Raw genomic sequence first — 20308 nt, forward strand, 5'->3', positions numbered from 1 at the left:
TTCTGTCTGAACCTGTGGAACATGTTTTCACTCTGACAGTTGAACTCCACCTGTGTGTTACAGATGCGTTTCAGTCTGTACAACTGACTGATGGGTAATATGTCGTCTATGACCCTAGAGTAATGTTAGATGTATTGTTTGAACCTCTGATTATTGTTAATGAATTCTTCCTCAAATTTTCCCATGAAAAGGCATGCGTAAGCGCATGCAGATGGAGAGCCCATGGCTGAACCGTATTCTTATTGATAATAATTGTTTTCAAAATGAAATAGGTTTCTGTTCAGAATAAAGTGCATTAATTCTCAGATGAACACATTTGGTGGATTTTGTTCAATGCGTTTGTCTAAGAAATGGTTCAGAGCTTCAAGACCTCGGTCATGCGATATATTAGTATACAGAGCTGAAACGTCAAGTGTGACCAACCAATCACTGTTGTTCACGTTATCAATATTCTCTATTCTGGTAAGAAAGTCAGTTGTGTCCTTCACATATGAGGGCAGATCCCGAACTAATGGCTGAATGTGATAGTCCACAAATTTAGACACATTTTCTGTCTTTAGGTAAGCCGTAAAACACAGGTGTGACAGTTAGTTCATGCCTATAGTTTTCAGCAGGGTTCACAGGTGTGACAGTTAGTTCATGCCTATAGTTTTCAGCAGGGTTCAACAACAATCTCTTATAATATTTTTGGTCTGTCAACATTTCTTTTATTGTCTCACTGCATTTATTTGTGTTCATTACGGCAATGCCCCCTCCTTTGTCACATGGTTTTATTACAATGTTTCTGTTTTTTTGCCAAATCTTTCAAAGCTTCTCTCTCAGCATGGGTGAGGTTTTTCCTTTTACTTTTTAACATCTGTCCCTGTTGTTCAAATGCACTTTCTACTTCCTCTTCTACCAGTCTACAAAAAGTATTTATGGAATGATTGCTCACAATAGGATTGAATGTGCTTTTAGGTTTAAATACCCTTGTTTCAGTAGAATCAGGCATCGTTCTGGACTCTGAGTTTACAAAGAAACCTTTCAGTTTGACATTTCTGAAAAATCTGTTCATCTCAATTTTTACAGTGAATGAGTCCAGTGTTTAGATTAGACACCAAAGACTTACAATGGTCACCTCTTCCCACCTTACCTCTTGGAACTGAGATAGAGCTGACAGGTTGGGATGAGAAATGCATATACTGTAGGTAAGATTTCAGATGAAATGCAGGACAAGTGATGTCAGGGTTGGAGGATACATAATGGAAAGGAGGAGGGTGAGCAGTGGGTGATGTGGGTCTCAGGGTTAGTGTTGATAAGATGGAGCTCATGTAAAGGAGTGAAAGGGAGGCAGTATTGTTAGTTAGAGGAGGCTGTGAAAGCTACTCTGAGCGGTGCAGAAATGGATGGAGGCGGTGGGCGAGGAGAGGGTTGCAGAAAAAGGCAAAAAGGAGTTTGTAAGACAGAAAGGAAACAGAGAAGAGAAGATAGGAAAGTGTGTGTCAGAGGCAAAAACAGGCGGCAAGAAGAGGAGATGGAAGTCACACCGACACCTGATAAAAAAACAGTGTCACATACAAATGTGAATACCACTGAGGCTTTGTATTGCATGTGCATTTATTCTCTACACCACTGAACATGATGATTAAAGAGGAAACCACATCCCTGTAAAAGAACAAATAACATCGAAGGAAACTCCAGACTCAGCAACAGCAAGCTGCAGTCAAGAGAGTAATGATAACAAAAAGTTTGTCTTGGCTACAAAACACAGAGTTTGACACAAGAAGACTGTTTGTCACATTCATCTGCTGAAGTTAGAAAAGTTTCTCTGTGGTCACATTAAATCTGAGTCAAAGATGTGTACCTACAACAGCGGCATGCCATTGTTCTGACAGCTTCATAATTCTGAAGCCCCAGTAGTCCGAAAACGTCCCAAATGAAAAGGACCGAAAGGCAATTTGTCTGACAGCCCTGTGTCCAGGTGTCCCAAAAACAAACACGCATTGCTCAGAGAGGCCGTTTCTCCCAAACAGAGGCACATGGCTAATTATTTGCAGGGTAATGTCATCTGACCCTAACCAATGGAGTAAGTAGGGCAGGTCATGTCTTCTGAGATGGTCCGATGACATCATTCTGCATAATTGGGGAGACCTGTCGCCTCTTTTTGCAGGAACACACCTTCGGACTAAGAGCTGTTGTGATATTCTGTCAAGGTTATGTTCATGTGTTTGTGTCCACTTCCTGTTTTATTTTGAAAAGTGTTTTCATCGTGTTCAGTGTTCTTTTACTTCCTGAGTTTTCCCGCCTTTGTTAATTATCCCATGTGCTTCACCTGTCTTGTTTCTGCACACCTGTGTGTAGTTAGTAATCAACCCTTGTGTATTTAAAGCCCAGTGTTTCCCCCATTCAGTTGCCAGATTGTCATTGCTGCCCTGGTGTGTTCATGCGCTTCAGCCTTTTCCTTGTGTTTGTTTCCTTGAGTTTTCCCTCTGCTTGGATTTATGGACTTCACTTTTTGTGTGATTTCCCTGAATGGACTTTCCTGCCTTGACTGACTGCCTTCATGTGTTTGACCCCTGACACCTTGAGTAAAGATTTAGATTTGATAAACTGTTTTTCTCTGCAGCTGAGTCCCAGTTTTGTTCTAAATCGTTACACATGTTTGTGTTGGCTGTTTGATGATTGGGCCTCGGTCCAATCATTTGTCAGACTACAAGGGCTTTGGGATAATGAGCCTTTGAAACAATGGGCAGTCCCTGTGCGAAGCAGGACTTTGTGACATCACAACTAGTTGCAGCCAATCATGATCCAGTATGAACTTTGATGTGGAAACTTGAAGCTTCGAATTCAGACATACTGAGAATGGACCCTTAAATAAAAAATGGCACTTCAAGCTACCTAAATTCTTGATTATTTGTCATGACTGTAATTCCTGTTTTATTTTGGTAACTATTGTCTCACCTTGTTTCAGATCTCACATCCTGTCAAGTTTCCTTCCTTTGTGATTACTTGCCCTGCCCTAATTTGTTTCACCTCATTGTCTCCCATAATTAAGTTCCTGCCTTCCCCTTGTTTCTTACCAGATCGTCTTCACCTTTGAGTTAGGGGCTGTCGACACCAACGCGGGTATTTATAAAACCGTGACTCTTTGCTCACGGTTTGGCCTTTCATCCACATGTAACCGCAGTTTTGGGCCCCTGTAACTGGAGTTATTTGTAACCGGAGTCCAGGGTGAACTTTTTGGAAAAGTCCGGTGTCAGCAGTCATGTGTGGACAGGATAACCGCAGTTATTTTGTCTCGTCTCCATTGTATGACATCACAGTGTGCGACGTAAACAGAAAACAGCTGTGTTATTACCCGATCCAGTGTGTGCGAGGATGGACCTAAACAAAATACTGCTGCTATTTAGCAGCATATCAGCACTTTGTGGCTGTATCATACAACTAACGCTACTCAACCACATCCAGCAACAGAGGCGCAAGAGTGTGCTATTCCTGAGACTGCTCCTGCTGCATAATAGTACACTTGTTGTTGTTTTTCCGGTAATGACGTTTTACTGCCTTCTGATTGGCTACAATGGCCTTACAGTTAGGAGTTATATCGCCACCTACTGCTTTGGCATGTGTATTACATTGCTTGACAGTGGAATTTGCAGTGTCATGTGGACGGAGGTATTTTTATTACACCGCTCGTATGGACGCAGATTTTTTTACAACTGGAGGCCAAAAAAGTTTGGTTTTAAAAATACCCGTGCTCGTGTGGACTAGGCCTTAGAGTTCCAGCATTTCCCTAGTGTTCCTTGTGAGTGTGTTTTTGACCGTTTTTGCCTTTTGAGCACCCTTTTTGCCTATCAAATTGGGTACTTTTGCCTGTGTGACTGACTACCCATGTACGACCTAAGCCTGATTAAAGACCCTAAACTTTTATCTGAGTCTGTGAGTCTGCTTTGTGAGTCCCTCACCAGTTTGTGCTTGATACTTGTGCCAAGCAGTTAAATTCTTCAAATGAGCAATGTTTGCATCTGTATTGACTCAGTGAGAATTTTCTAATGAAATCAGACACAAACTATCATTCAAAGCAGAATATTTCACATCTCATAACACGTCTAAAGTTGTGATCCCTCAGATTTAATTCCTGGTGAATGTGGTGACACTAGTAACAGGAAATGTGGTTTAACATCACACCAAACTCTCCTTACGGCAGCTCTTTTTGGATTACAGCAAGAGTTACCTGTTTACAGTGCAGCCAAACAAATGAACAGTTTTAATAGAGAAGCTCTTCAAGCTCTGTAAAGTTAGTTATCATGGAGTTGGAGATGACTTTTGATAAACAATTGTGGTCAGTGCTAATTGCACGCCCTGTGTCTGCTTCACAATAAAAGCCACCACATGCTTTGATGTAAAGCAGCAGTGGGATGTTCATTTTGCATTAGTGGTAACTTATTACGGCTCTTCTGGAGAGTGAGCCGTAACAATAAGGCTTGTATTAATTAGCTAAGATTAAAGACAGTAATGCTGCATCACGTGCATTCTTCATTCTCTGTGAATCCCTTAGATGTGTAAACTCCACTGCTTACGGAGAAAACTACAAACTAAAATGAGGTTTTCTTAAAATTGTAAAGATTTTAAGTTTAAGGTGATGGTATCTTCAAACAACAACTCATTTGGGCTTTGAAGTCATGTCACCAAAAGCACAGAGGACGATGATGTGTGAAGAGTTCAGCTAATTTCATCTGCAAATCCAATCCAACGCTGCACCTCAGGCTTTTTTATTTGACCTTTTTTCATATTCACCTGCTGAAATTCATTTCCACAGAAAGTCGTTAGTGTCAGAAGTTTCAGGTGGGGACTGAGGACCTGGGGACAGGAAGGGGGAGATTATGACAAGAAGAAATGAAAACCAGAGCGTGGGACGAAGTGAAAAGGTAATAGGCAGCAAGAGAGGATGGAGAGAACAGGGAAAGGAGGCAATCATTCGTTTATCGATGTACCCTCCAGTTGGTGAGATGGACACTAGCGTAGCCATGGAAACCCACAAGTGAATGAGTCATGGGTTGCAACATTAAGGTGGGGGGTGGGAAGAGATTGAATGAGGCTCAAATTATTATCACGGGGACCATAAAACGAGTCGGAGGGAAATAATTGTTGTTAGAATCACCGGCACAGGATTTATTTTCTGAATGTTCAGGTCTTTTGATTCTGTTATCACATATTCCCAACTGTGGCTCCAATTAAGTCTATTGTTTTTGTCTTCTTGTTTGACAGATAAATGTGTTAGTCAAAAGTTGAATTGAGTGAATGAAAGAATTTAACAGATTCTTACAAATTGGTTCCTAATAGATAAAAGAAAAACAGCAGAAATTCAACATCAGCCCGACTGAGTTGATGTTCTTGTCTCATATCCTGCAAACTGGTCTGACAGGGTGGATTTAATCAATTTTAATGAGGAGAGCTCATCAAGAGAAAATCTCTTCTTTTCTTTATTTAATGAGAACTGCTTATAAACATGATTTTGAACTGATGATGTGTCTCGCATGCAGAAAATGATGGGACAGGTCTTTTGCATCACTCCTTTGCAGCAGTATCCATCCCAAATCCCAACAAGTCTATTTGGATTTATGTTTCTGAGGTTTTGCAATAATATATACATCTCTCTGAGGTGTAATTGACAAAAACACAAGGTCACAATGTAAGTTAACTAACTGAAAATACTGCACATCTTCTGTCAGCAGGCAAACAAAAGGAATGTACACTCACTGGCCACTTTATTAGGTACACCTTGCTAGTACCGGGTTGGACCCCTTTTGCCTTCAGAACTACCTTAATTCTTGGTGTCATACATTCAACAAGGTGCTGGAAACATTCCTCAGAGATTTTGGTCCATATTGACATGATAGCATCACACAGTTGCTGCAGCTTTGTCGGCTGCACATCCATAATGTGAATCTCCCGTTCCACCACATCCCAAAGGTGCTCTATTGGATTGAGATCTGGTGACTGTGGAGGCCATTGGAGTACAGTGAACTCATCGGCATGTTCAAGAAACCAGTTTGAGATGATTTGAGGTTTGTGACATGGTGCGTTATCCTGCTGGAAGTAGCCATGAGAAGATGGGTACACTGTGGTCATAAAGGGATGGACACGGTCAGCAACAATACTCAGGTAGGCTGTGGTGTTTAAACCATGCTCAGTTGGTACTAAGTTGCCCAAAGTGTGCCAAGAAAATATCCCTCACACCATTACACCACCACCAGCCTGAACCGTTGATACAAGGCAGGATGGATTCATGCTTTCATGTTGTTTACGCCAAATTCTGACCCTACCATCTGAATGTGGCAGCAGAAATCCAGACTCCTCAGACCAGGCATCATCAGACGTTCAAAGTCACTACGTTCTTCCCCATTCTGATGCTCGGTTTGAACTTCATCAGGTCGTCTTGACCATGTCTACATGTCTAAATGCATTGAGTTGCTGGCATGAGATTGGCTGATTAGCTATTTGGTTTAATCAGCAGTTGAACAGGTGTACCTAATAAAGTGGCCAATGTCCATGCACAGCCCATATAACATATAACATATAAAGCATGAAATAGTTTGTATATCTGTGTGTTACAATGCTCTGTCACCGTCAGCAAAATGTGCCAGCTCTTTGTGCAAGTTGTGTGTCCTCAGTGTTGAGTGACATTCCCCAAATCACACCAAATTGCCCCAAATTGTTAAATTCCTCCCTGTAACTCTCAACCTGACAGAACAAATACATTTCGAGCAGGTGTCACAGCTGCCAAAAAAGAAGAAAAAAAAAATGCTGGTAATGTGTTGGCAAGCTCCCCCGTTCCCTCTCACACTCATACAAATCTGTTTTTTGGTACTGTTAGTATGAAATGAAACTCTTGAGGCCTGGTCGTCAGCAGCTTCACAGATACAATTATCGTGCAGTTCTTTTTGTTTGTTTCTTTCTCTTACTTTGTTTCAGTTTGAATATGTTGGATATATGTCTGAAATTTCTGAAATTTCTAACGTGGTTGTTGTGTGTGTGCATCCAAAAAGTGTTGTTTGACCAAAGCTAGTTTGTGTATTGTGCTACTGCGACACTGTTGACTTAAAGGTCCAGTGTGTACGATTAGGGGGATATATTGGCAAAAATAAAATATAAAATATAATACCATAACATTTTCTTTCGCATGTAATAATATATTTGCTTGAAGATATATATATGTACAAAGTAAATTCTTTTTAAATGACACACTTTTAGAAACTGGATTCTGCATGTTTTAGAGGTTGAAAAAACACACTGGATGTAAAATACTGACTTTAAATCTACACACTAGTTAACTGAAGCAGCAGGTGAGCAAAGTGAGTGGTGAAACTTATCCTCTGTCATTATTGTAATTGGTTTTTGGGCGCAGGATGTGGCACACACCTGCTTAAGTTGACATTTACTACAGCAGGCATCTGAGAAATGTGACAAAAACTGCAATTTAAAACACAGCTGGACTCACGACAACACACCTGCACAGTCACATGAAGCGAATTTTATTGTATTTGCACTGCAGCTTTGTTTCTGTCGATAACACACAGCAGATCTTAACTTGGCAGTTTTCTCAGTAAACCTTTTATTTTCTCAATTTGGTTTTCCAGAGACACTGTGAATCCAAAGCTGTGGGAACATGCAGATATCCAGCTATTTACCCCCCGTATATGATGTATGCTATGATTAGTTCAGGCAGGAGAGCTGCAGGAAGAGCACAAGATGAATGGCCCAATCCGTATGTGCAACATGTGAGAAAAATCACTGGAAAAACTGGAGTGTAAGCAGTTTTTCTGTATGTTGCAGATGATTACAGACGCTCTGCTGTGGTGACAGGAATACTCACCTACAATATGACTATCTGTAAATCAATTAGTCACATTGTGTTGGTCTGAATTTGTGGAAAAAAACACTGTTTTTTTAAATGCCTCCATGGAAAACAGCAATATGTTTTTATTATAGATTGGGAACCATGTCTAACAACAGCAAAACTTCATCTAAATGTTGGGGTGGCTGTGGCTCAGAGGTAGAGCAGGTCGTCTTCTAAATGGAAGATCAATCCCCGACTACTCCACTCCGCATGTACAAGTATTCTTGGGCAAGATACCAAACCCCAAATTGCTCCCAATGGCTGCCCCATCAGTGTGTGACTGCAAGTGAATGGTTACTGAATAGCAAGTGGCACCCTTTATGGTAGTCTCAGCCACCAATGAATGTGACATGTAGTGGTGAAGTGCTTTGAGTGGCTGGAAGAATAAAAAAGTGCCATACAAGTGCAGGTCCATTTAGCAGTCCAGGTCCAAATCCATTTACAAACTCTTACACAACTCATGCGGTATAATCCAAGTCTCATTTATCCACTTGTATGCTCAGTTGCCGACTTCCCAAGCACACATCACTAAAAGGTTTCACTAAAATCTTACAATTTAAAACTGAAAATGAAACATGTCTGTGCTCTCTTCAAAGCCAGTGTCCAATACAAAGGATTTTTGTTTTGTTTGTTTCAATAAAAATGCATGTTTTGAAAGTATCAAGCATACGACTGGATAAATGAGACTTGGATTTTACTGCACGAGTTGTGTGAGAGTTTGATATATTTGGCTGCTGTTAAATATGGTCCCAAGTCAATCAATTAATCAATATGTTTGCCAGTCTCAGTGAGGATTCAGAGTAACATGGTATGACTAAGTGATTTACAAATGATTATTTTGCGGGTGAAATTTCTTCATAGCAACTCTGAGATTCCAAAGGTCATAAATGAAGTCAAAATGATTATATTTATATATTTATATAGCACAAAATCACAATTTGTCTCCCAAAATGGGGAAATGTGCAATAAGTTGAATAGTATTTGGGGTGAAGACAATAGATCAAAGAAAGGAAATTTTCAGGAGCTACAAACAAAATTTCAACTCCTTCCATCCCACAAGCCTTTGCTGGGACGCCTTTTTAAACATATGCAATGAAAGTCTTTTTTTTTTTTTTTAAATAAATACTTTGATATTTTGGGAATATACTGATTCACTTTCTCCGTCCAGGGATCTTGTCAGGCTAGCTGTTTCCCCGTTTCCATTCTTAATGCTGAGCTAAGCTAACGGCTCCCCAACTGTACTGTAGCTTCACACAGTATTTAATGGATGGATATAAGAGTTGTAATTATCTTATGTAAGTCTTAGTAAAATAAAGGAACACAAAATGTCAAACTGCTGTTTAAATTTAGTGTCAAGGTGTCAACGTTTCATCAGATACCAAACATGTCATGCAGAGATGCTTAAGGGTGGAATGTGCGTTTTATTTATCTGGAAATTGTTGGTATAAACTAAATGTAGGCAGGTCATCCTGTGAGTGTCTGTGTACATTTGCATGGTTTTAGTGACTCTGAGGACACTCTGGAGGAAAATCAAGTTCCCATGGCTATATCCATAATATGTGATATTTTGCATCTGGAAAGTTTAATGAAGAAAACTGCGACATTTATCTCAGATGGTTATCTTCCAAGTTTGGTAATCAGCCATGAGCAGATGGAAAGCCTCATTGACTTGGAAAACTGCTGGTGAATATTTTCGAGTGTCTCTTGGCAGACTCAATAATGAATTTTAAACACAGCTCCACAAAGTTGGAGATGAATAATTTAGCGTAGTTTTAAAGAGGTTTGACAGAGAGCCTCAGAGAGCGAGGGTCAGGACAGAGGTATATGAATGTGTGTGTGTGTGTGTGTGTGTGTATGTGTGTGTATGCTCTGCAGTAGACAGGTTTTGACATTTCACTGATACATGATGAGGGATGACAGCTGCAGAGCATCGACTCGTCCCGCTTTACCGAGCTGAACTTCAGGACTCCGCAGGCAGCTCTGCGCCGTAGCTGTATATCACCGACGTCAAATGAAAAATCTCCCATCTTCAAAATGTCAGCTTTTCAGAAAAAAAAAAAAACATTCTTGGAGTCTGAGAATGACATCTAACATTGCTCGATCGTTTTTGGAAAACACATGCATCACGAGAGAGTTTGAACCTCAGAAAATATCATTAGATGCGTGCCTTTATGTTTGTTGGTCGTTCAGTTCGACCTGTGTTCACTCCTGAGTTGAATATGAATGTTTATGCTACAATATGATTTTACAGTTAGGACAGCATTCCCATCACTTCAAATCATCTGTATATTTTGATAGTTTGAACACAGTATACTGACAAACAATACTCTCCAGACTAACGTTTAAGTCGTTCAAAGAATAAGGCTTTCTCTTGTTGTCGACAAATTCAGTGAAAAAACAAAACAAAACCAACAAAAACTGTGTTTCCATAAACATATTTTCATGCACAGTTTGACGTGTTGCTCAAGAAAGGCTCTACGGAAATGGCAAAGTGTGATAAAACCTTTTCAATTGCACCAAAAAGTTTTTGGAAATGCCTTTGTCACATAGGTTTTGTCTTCCCAGCCAAATGCCTCTCTGGACAGCGTGAAACATGGCCAATACTTGCTGGCATGAAAGAACAATTAAAAACTTGTCCAACTGAAACTGCTCCCTGAAATTCTCTCTATGTTTTTTCTTGGGTTAGATGGCCGAGGGGACTTGTTTTGTTACCAGTTTTACAGCCTCAACTTCTTCTCCTCTGTTTCCTGTTGGATTGCAGCCACCGTACAGCGCGTGCAGCCCGCACTGCAATGTGTCTAATTTGCATGTCTTTTTTTGTGATTTTTCAAAAGTCAGCTAGAAATTCACTTGACTGTTAACTGGTAAATGGACTTGAACTTGCAAAGCACTACATGCCACACTCATCCATTCACAAACTGGTGGCCAGGGTGCCACCTGCTACTCTGTTAACTATTCACACACACTCACACACAGGGGGCACAGCCATCGGGGGGCAATCTAGGGTTCAGCAAGGACGCTAAGGATACATCAACATGCAAACTGGAGGAGCCAGGAATCCAATCACTCATCTTCTGAGCAGTGGATTACCCACTCTTCTCCCTGAGCCACAGAGCCATGAATAAAAACAAAGCAAATGTCTTTACTTTCTGATTTTACTAACCCGTCTGTAGCACTTAGCTACAAGCCCACTCTTCCTACCAAGGATGTAAATCTTTAAAAATGGGTAACAAATATTTTCTTTTCTTTCTTGAATGTCTTAAAAAGGCAAAGTTTAGTTTATTTTATCCCCACTGGCTACTGCATTGCAGCAGCTATTCTTCCTGAGGTCCACAACAACTTTGTGACAGTTTACAAAACAACTCACATTTAACACTTAACAAAATAACAGGATCAGACTAAAACACTGACACAGACAAACAAGACAGCTACTGATAATACAATAATCAAGATATATGCTTTTTCATGACTTCATATATTTGTATCTGTCTACAATCTCACACAAACTGCGATCCCCAATCCACGTGACCAGAGGATTGTCCACCTTCATGGTTTCTAGTTTGGTCTTTAACACATCAGGCTGAATTGTGTTAAAGGCACTTGTGAAATCAAAAAACATGATCCTCACTGTGGTGTTGGGTCTTTCCAGGAGGGAGTAGGCCCTCCGCAGCATGGATATAAGGGAACTGCCCATTGGTCCAACATCCCATTGTTCCGACCATATTAAACCCATTGTTCCGAAGTCCGTTCCGAAATCATCATGATGCCCTGTGGTTAAGGTCTGGTTAGGTTTAGGCACAAAAACCACTTGATTAGGGTCAGGAAAAGATCATGGTGTGCCTTAAAATGAAAAAGAAAGTGACAAACACATAAGCCGTGAGCCTGCTCCGCCTCAAGCCTTTCCCAGCTGACCCAGAGCCGGTCGTGGCGCACCATCAAGTTAGAAATACGCCCGCCGGGAGCCGTTCAGCACCGCGGACCGTCGGACTAATGGGATGTCGGATCAATGGGCTGTCGGACCAGTGACATGGACCCGGATATAATTGCGTCATCCACACCTACATGGGGCTGGTAGGCAAAATGCATTGGGTCAAGTGATGCACGCACCTTTGGTCTGAGGTATGCTACAACCAGTCTCTCCATCACCTTCATAATATGAGAGGCCAGTGCAATGGGCCTGGGGCAACGATGCACCTTCTTGGGAACCAAGCTGGGAAATGAGCTGTAGTGCTGTAGATTTTCACAAACATTACTCGAACATAAGGACATACTGCATGTGGTGGGGACTTTTTTCAGCTGTGGATGAATACACACTTGGTGAGCTAGTATTTAAAGCAGCAGGAGGGTGTATGCAGAAAATGTATATCAGAGCATCTGATTATAGCGGTGCAACAGTGCGGCTCACTGATGTGCTTTTAATAGATTTTGAACATAATGTTCAACACAGAGAGCACAGAGAAATGTGCTCTATCAGGGTTTTGATCATATTTTAACTTTTAAGGATCTTTATAGTGCCTGTAGTCAGAAATGCCCTTTAAATGCTTTGACATGCATCACAAAATAATCAGATCATGTGGCTGATAATACGTCAAAAACATTCAAACATGAAACTTTCCGCAGGGCATCATTAACACCAGCAGTCCTCTGCATGTGTCTCTGAAGTTTCAGATCAGGTACAGATCACGTACCGGCAGAACCCAGCGTCTGTTTTTATGGTTGTGTTGACTGAGAGCATGAACCTTTCGAGAAATATGTCCAATTAAATAAGACATACTGTGCACACTCAGAATAAGATTTATTTCCAAACAACCCGGACTACAGCTGTAACTTTAAAAGAAAAGTTTCTGCTGTGACCTCCACAGAAACTACATTTCTAAGCCTGCTATATTTCCAGCTCCTTGAGCTTCAGAAACAAGTTGGGTGAAAAATGATGCATTCTGCCTCAACACCTCTCAGAGTAAAATGAATTCACCTGTGGGCTAGACTGTGACCGTGCACCTGCTGTCTCCCAGCACCTCCGTATCCCTGATTCTACCTTGCACTCTGACAAGGCTGCAGCATTACAACATAATCATTCTCCATAGTTTGGAGACTCGTTAATCTTCCTACTTAAGGGTTTCAGCCAGTAAAGATGCATGAACTGGAAAGTTCTTTGCTGATTATATCAATTAAGCATCTGCTCTGTCGTGTAGGTTGAACATTAGTATATAATATGCTTTTGTTTTAGCATCAGAACAAAGTAATAACAGTTTCTTTGTCTCCAAAGCAGAGAAACTCAGGCTTTGTTCCCACTGAGGTGACTGAGGTATCGCCACCAAAGACAGTCAAGCATTTCTCCCCACTGCTGCTTCATATTTTACGCCTTCAGCTCCGACAATGCAGGAGGTTTTTTGGTTAAAGTATAATCACTAGAAGAGGACTGAAGGGTATGAGTGGTGAGAAATGTTGCTCTGTTCTGTTACTATTTTAAAAAAAAGCCTCAGTGTTGTAAATGATATTCCTTTGGCGAGCGAGACTATCCTTTTTAAAGTCTGTCTCTCAAAAGCATGCTGTAAATATGTCCATCATTCACACAGGGTTAGGGTATCATTTTTAAAGTCTCTTGCTAGATAGGAACAAAGAACAAAATAAAAAATAATTAATATATGTGCTTCTTTACAAGCTTCACAGCCATTAATGATCCTTTCATACTCTTCGTTGTAGGCTGTATTCACAGCAGCTATACAGGCCATCACCATGACTCATATACTGTATTAATAACCTCATTTATAATTGCAGCTCTCCCTATAATTACGAATGCCCTTCATGTTGATAAAAGACATTGAATGGATGTGTCTGCAGCTATACTATAGAGCTGCAAAGTAAATCAAAGGCAGATGATTGAGATGTTTGGCTGCAGAGTCACACAAAAAAAAAACACATCAAAGGTGAACACCGCTGCCCCTTTCCTTATTCACATCTAAAGCGATATCATACCACATCTGATATCATATAGAAATATATAATACCAGTGATGCTGCACCTGTTAGCCTGGCATGCCTTTGATGTATTGGCTCTAACAGTCAGGCTCTGTGGGAGGCAGTGGTGAAATGTGAAAGGGCATTTTCAGAGCTGTCACGTTGTCTCGCCGAGATAAGATCCCTACCTGGTAACTGCAACAATTTTGAGTTCGTATCCTGCCTCGAACCATTGTTGCTGTTCCTCGCTGCTCCGTTTTTTTGTGTGGAAGAAAGCAGAAATGCCATGGAAACCGTCTTTAAAAGGACATGAAATTATTCTTTAATTTCCCTTTGGAAAGTTGCCAATCCGTATCAAACTGACAGAAAAGAACAGATTGTGCCTCTCTGACACATGACTTATGATGTCAGTTAAAATGCAATGAAAAAGGCGAACAATGGCGTTCTGATTTATTAAAGACGTGTGTTTAGTTGAACTCATTATGACCTCACATACAAAGGGTTTGGAGATGTGACACGTTCTGCTCTAAACACATTATTTATCAACCAGGCTGAGGTCGTTTGCATGTCATTTGTGCCAGTGTTTACAAGATACATCTCTCTCCCTCTTCATTGCATATGCAAGTAAGGGAAGATCCCACAAGTAACAGGAGGAGACATGTTCACAGAGGTGATGTGCTCTGCTGGATTTACTAAAGTCATATCAGTTCTGCATACATATTGGAACCTGTGGTAAACATCCCACAATACCACAAAAGTCTGTCATATTCCTTTTCCACCAATGTGGAACCGGTTTTATTCTTGCTCCAGCACCTTGCTTTGAACCGTTCAGAGCATTTCAACCAAACTAAACTGGTTCAGAACTGGAAACATTATAAATATACAGCATAAATATAGACAGGTGCAGGCAGTGTGGTTGCACTGGGGCCTGTGAGGTGGGGGGCCCATAAAGAGAGTGAGCCTTCCAGCAATGTGCTGGTTGATTGCCAACTTGAATATAAGCCTGTGTACTAAGATGAACTCTAATTAAATTAAAAGCAGTGCCATTTGCTTTATACATGCCCTTGAAAAAGGCAAACCCATCTCCATCATATTTAATTTTTCTTTTTTTGTAAAATAGTCAGTAGCATCTATAACAAACTTATATGCTCATTCTATAACTATAAATGAATAATTAAAGAGGCAACAGATAGCATCTTTTCCTAAATATATCATTATGAAAATAATGTGGGTTGCACAGGGTAGTGGCCACAGTAAAATCAGACTATCAGCGTTTACATAGGTTACTTAGTGGCTTTGCAATCTTTGTAATAAGCTTCTGCCACCAGAGACGAAATTTTGCGGAAAAAATCTGCTTTAAGGCAGGAAACGCGTCATGTATTGCGAAACTGGTCGGTCAGCCAATCAGGGACTGGAGAGGGTCCTTATGAGGAGTTGGGCATGAGATAGTTGAGTCAGGAGCACAATGGCAGACGGACAAAGTTTGGAGATAAGGGAAAACGGCTTGGAAAAGCAAATGAGCTGCTCTGTCTGAGGAGGCAAAGAAGAGCGAAGAGGAAAAACAAGAGTAAACCTCAGTCAGGCGTTCAAGAGATGGAGGGAGCTCCGTGACCAAAGAGGCTTCAAAACCGATGTCCAGCTAGCTTTCTTNATTATCTCTGATCCCCACGGTCAATTTGGTCGTTGAGACAGTGCGACACCACTGATGCTAGGTGGCGCCAAGCTAAAAAAACCTGAATCCTATCTGCTGCCTCTTTAAAATTGTTGAATCAGATTAATTATTTCTTCATTTCTTTGGTATTATTTTGTTATAGATATGCAATGATGATTGCTGAGTAATATGTATGCTGATGTTATCCAATGACAGCAATATAGCATGCACTAGTGCCTGTCATAATAGTGTGCACTGGAGCCCATCGTAACTACCACACGCCACTGGCTGGAACCAAAAAAAAAGCAGTTTTTTTCTTGATCTGAAGTGTGAACCGTGTCGACATGAGTGGACCTGTCATATTCTACAGGTTGGAAAGAGAAGATGAAGAAGGCAATAGAGGAGAAGTCAAGTGAGAAATCATCAAAGAGTTTGCAGTGGTCTCATAATAGCTGGTCCATGCTTGTTTTTTGTGTAAAAACAAATACCTGTACTAACAGAACAAACGTTTGCAGGTAATCGATGTCATCTGCATTTTGCTTCTAATGTTTAATTACTGTGAACTGTGCAACGCCCTACACTGATGACACATGCTTGATTATGATGGTTCTGCTAAAAACTGGTGAAAACGAGGGTTGGTTCAAGAACCAGAGCTAATCTGATGGAAAAGGGGTATCAGTGCCACAGGACCATTCCTTAGGAGGAACATGTGTTAAGGGAACCTGTTGTAAAGTAATACAAGATCTATGGTACAATCCTGTGGTAAATCTCCCGAAATACCTCACAGGTCTCTGAGTATGTTACAGACACAACACAAGAAACATTTGACTCAACCTTGTGACCAGCAACATATAAAGAGGACGCTTCACCTGACGACTAAGTTTCTAACCAAAATGATTTTATCTTACATATGATAATGCCATAAATTAACCAAAATTGCAGGAGTCTAGGTGCCAAAAAGAACCAAAGGATGGAGAAAGTGTGGGCCAGCCACACAATGGCCCTTCAAACCCACAGCCTCCCCCCCTAAACTAACAAAACAGCGTCAACACTAACCAGCAAACAAACCCACAAACACTAAATTACGAGACCTCCATCCTCGAAAGAAAATCAGGTGCAAAAGAAAGACACATTAAATCAGCAGGAGGAAGGCTGCTTTGTCTGGAAAAGAAAGCCAGCTCTGCAGCCTCTCTTAAATATGGGCAGAGCTACCCACTAATCACTTATCAGGAGCACCTGAGAACAAGAGAGAAAGAGGAGCAGAGAGGAAGAGGAAAACAAGAAGGGGGGCACATATTACCACAGGAAAATATCACAAGAACACAGACATTTTCACAGGAGTTTACCGCAGGAACATCTGGTACTGAAGAACCACAGACATTGTATGATATTTTACCAAAACAACATTTTTTAAATGTCGAGATCTCTGGAGGGCAACAAACAATCACTGTCCAAAAGCTGACTGGCTGCTCTCTCAGTAAATGAGAAGCTAAACACACACAGATTACAGCCACAATCAATTGAGAGAAGTAAATCTGGCTCTCGGGGTGCCTTCACACCTGCCCTGTTTGGTTTGGTTTAATCGAACTCAAGTTTGTTTGCCCCCTAAGTGCGGTTCTTTGGGCAGGTGTGAACACAGCAATCGCACTCCACTGTGCACCAAAAGAACTGGACCAAGACCTTCTTGAAGAGGTGGTCTCGGGTGGTTACAAACAAACTCTGGTGCGGTTTGTTTGTAGTGAGAACGTTTTCCGACCTGGATCTGAACCAACTGCAGTCACATGACACATTGTTTGGGTTAAACATGAGCATGTTACAGTCCTGGAGGATTATTAATGTGCACCTCCTCCTGTACTGCCTTAATATGCACATTCAGCACATCCAATGCATCAAAACATTGTTTTCTAGTTGGAGCCGCGCCTCGTTTTCAAACTGTATGGTTTGACAAAAATGACCAATGACAGCAATATAGTCCACGATGAGCAGCGCTAAAATCAACCTGCGTAGTTGTCCCTCCATTGTGACATTAGAAAGTGTCACATTTATCTTGCAAGTGTACTCTTCTTCAACGTTTGGTTTACTTCCTGGATTTTTCCTGCATGGAAATTCTGACCAATGAAGAGCAGCTTTCTCGCACAAGGCATTTGATCTGGTCCGCTTGTAAATGCTGCCGTGAGAACACGAACTAACTCTAGGCAATTATGCAACTTTGGAACAAAATAATTTTCTGATTTGGACCAAAGCAAGACAACTCTGGGTCTGAAAGCACCCTAAGAGTCTTGTTAAATGTTCCACGCTAACAGCTCTGCAGCTGCATTTTGAGCTAAGTGCTAACAAGCTAGTATGCTCAAAACCACAATGCTAACATGTTTACCAAGTTCACCATTTTAGTTTTGTGTGCTAGCATATTAACATTTGACAGTTTGCTAAACACAATGTAGGCCTAAAACTGAGGCTGATGGGAATGTCATAAGTTTGCACTGGATGTAAACCGAAGTATTGGACATACTTTAAAATTTGGCCGGACGATGACACTAAGTAAAAAGCATAGGGATAACTAAAGTTATTACAATTCATCCTGAGAGGGACATGAATGCCTTAACCAAATGTCACGGCAATCCATTTGATCGTTGTCAAGACATTTCACTCAAAACCACAAATGTCAAAGTTGCGGTGGGGTTACAGGAAAAGTCAAAAGATCACTAAAGTCATTAAGACACACCATCTGGGAAATGTGACTGTCAGAGCAAAATTTAACGGCAATGAATCTCATAGTTGGAGATAATTCAGTCTGCACCAAAGCGCTGGGCTCACTGACATTACAATCACTAAATCCACATGAAGAACAATGATCTGATCCATAAAAGTTATGTTAGAGTAAAATCTAAATTTGGAGATGATGAGTAATGACTGAGACTGAATAGAAAAAGAGAAGATTGCTCAAGAGGGTACTGAGCTGCTGCAAGGGGCCTGGTAATGCAAATTTGTACAGATTGTGCTCTCTGTGAGGGTAAATGGGTGAAACTTGCTTAAAATCTCCACATGCAAGAAAGGCTGCAGTTTTAAGGCTAGGCGATGGACAGACGGAGGAGCGTCAAGCCTTATATTATCAAGCCTTCTCATGAAAAAAGTATAAACTCTTCACACTTGTCTGGGCAGGCTTTAAATCCATCACTGTGGGAAATATAGCGACTACTGAATGCATTAGTGAACAGCAGCCTTCGAATATGACAGATTTGGTGAAAGGCAGCTCTTACATCTTTAACAGCAATCTAATTTCTTTTTCATGAAGTGTTTTTTTTTTTAGTGTAATTTTAAAAGTTAAAATTTAGACCATCTCCATACTGAGGTGCTGAAAGGAGGAAGGACTTAGAAAACCTGTTAAGGTTATAGCTTAAGGTGGACTCAAGGGAAGTAGTACATCCAAACTCTCTAGATTGAACTCAGCTCCCCTTTGATTATATTTATGAGCTCTGACTCAATTTCTCCCAGAGTTGCCTGGGTGCTCACACATAGAGGTAATTCAGGCACTTGCTGTTCTTGCGAGCTATTGATTTGCCTGACCTGCTGTGCTCTTGTAAATGTGCAGTTAGTCCTCATGATTTCTCTGTGAGACTTTAAGACAACCAGGCAGATAGAAGATGAGTGTGACTGCAGGCTACAACCACATCTGTCTGTCCCACCACCTTACTTGAACTCCCTCTCTGAATCTCCTGGTGTCATAGAAACACATGAAATGGACACAAAGTCTTAACAAAGCATTATGTTTGTCTGTGATCTCATTATTTCGGTCGCTACCTAAAGTCCATGACCATAGGTGGGGACTGCATCACAGCAGGCACTGCGTCAAACGTCCTGTCCTTCTCACGTTCAGCTTTACACTCACTCGTAAACAAGACCCCGAGATACGTGAACTCCTTTGCGCAGGGCAGTGACTCTCCCCAACCCAGAGAGGGCAATCCACCATTTTCAGGTAACGAACCATGGCCTCAGACTTAGAGATACTGACTGTCATCCCGACCGCTTCACACTCTACTGCAAACCGCCCCAGTGCATCCTGGAGGTCACAGTGTGATGAAGCCAACAGAGCCACATCATCTGCAAAGAGCAGAGAGCAGACCCCTTATCATGGTATGCTATGGTTCTTTCTCTGCCGCAGTTTTCTCTTGCTGCCATCATGTGCACCCTTCACCTCCCCATCACCACCTAAGGTGTGTCTCAAATCACATACTTTAGGCTGACCAAACGTCCTCTTTTGCCCAGACATGTCCACTTTTCATGTCCCGTCCGGGGCGTCTGGGGAGTCCGGGGTTTTTTTATAAATTGATGATAATGTCCGGTTTTCCGTGTGTGTGTGTGTGTGTGTGTGTGTGTGTTAGAGTGCGGCATGGGCCGCATATCTCTGTCCGAACCCGAACCGAGCCCAACATTATTTAATTACTAAAGCACTGAGTTTGTGTCACGCAGTTGTTATGGTTATAGGCTATTTAACAGGCCGGGCGTGCGCCGTGGATGCTCTGCGGAGAAGGAGACTTCCGTGTTTGAGACAGCAGCGGGAGGCGGAATGTCCGAGGCTTCCAGCGAGAGGAGAGGGAGAAATATAACAAAATAAGATAAAATAGGAAAAACCTATCTCCCTCTTTTATTTTATTTTCAGTGTTTAATCAAGGCGGAGGCGGGCGGCTGGAGGTCCGAGACTTCCAGCGAGGAGAGAGGTAGAAACAATCAGCCAATGTGTGTCTGTGTGTGTTATGTTCAGGTGTTGTCACGTAAATAACAGTGCCAAAGCAATAAACAGGACAGACAATAGGATTTTATTTATTT

This window comes from Epinephelus moara, chromosome 19, assembly GCF_006386435.1.
Source record: "Epinephelus moara isolate mb chromosome 19, YSFRI_EMoa_1.0, whole genome shotgun sequence".
NCBI classification, from domain to species: Eukaryota; Metazoa; Chordata; class Actinopteri; order Perciformes; family Serranidae; genus Epinephelus; species Epinephelus moara.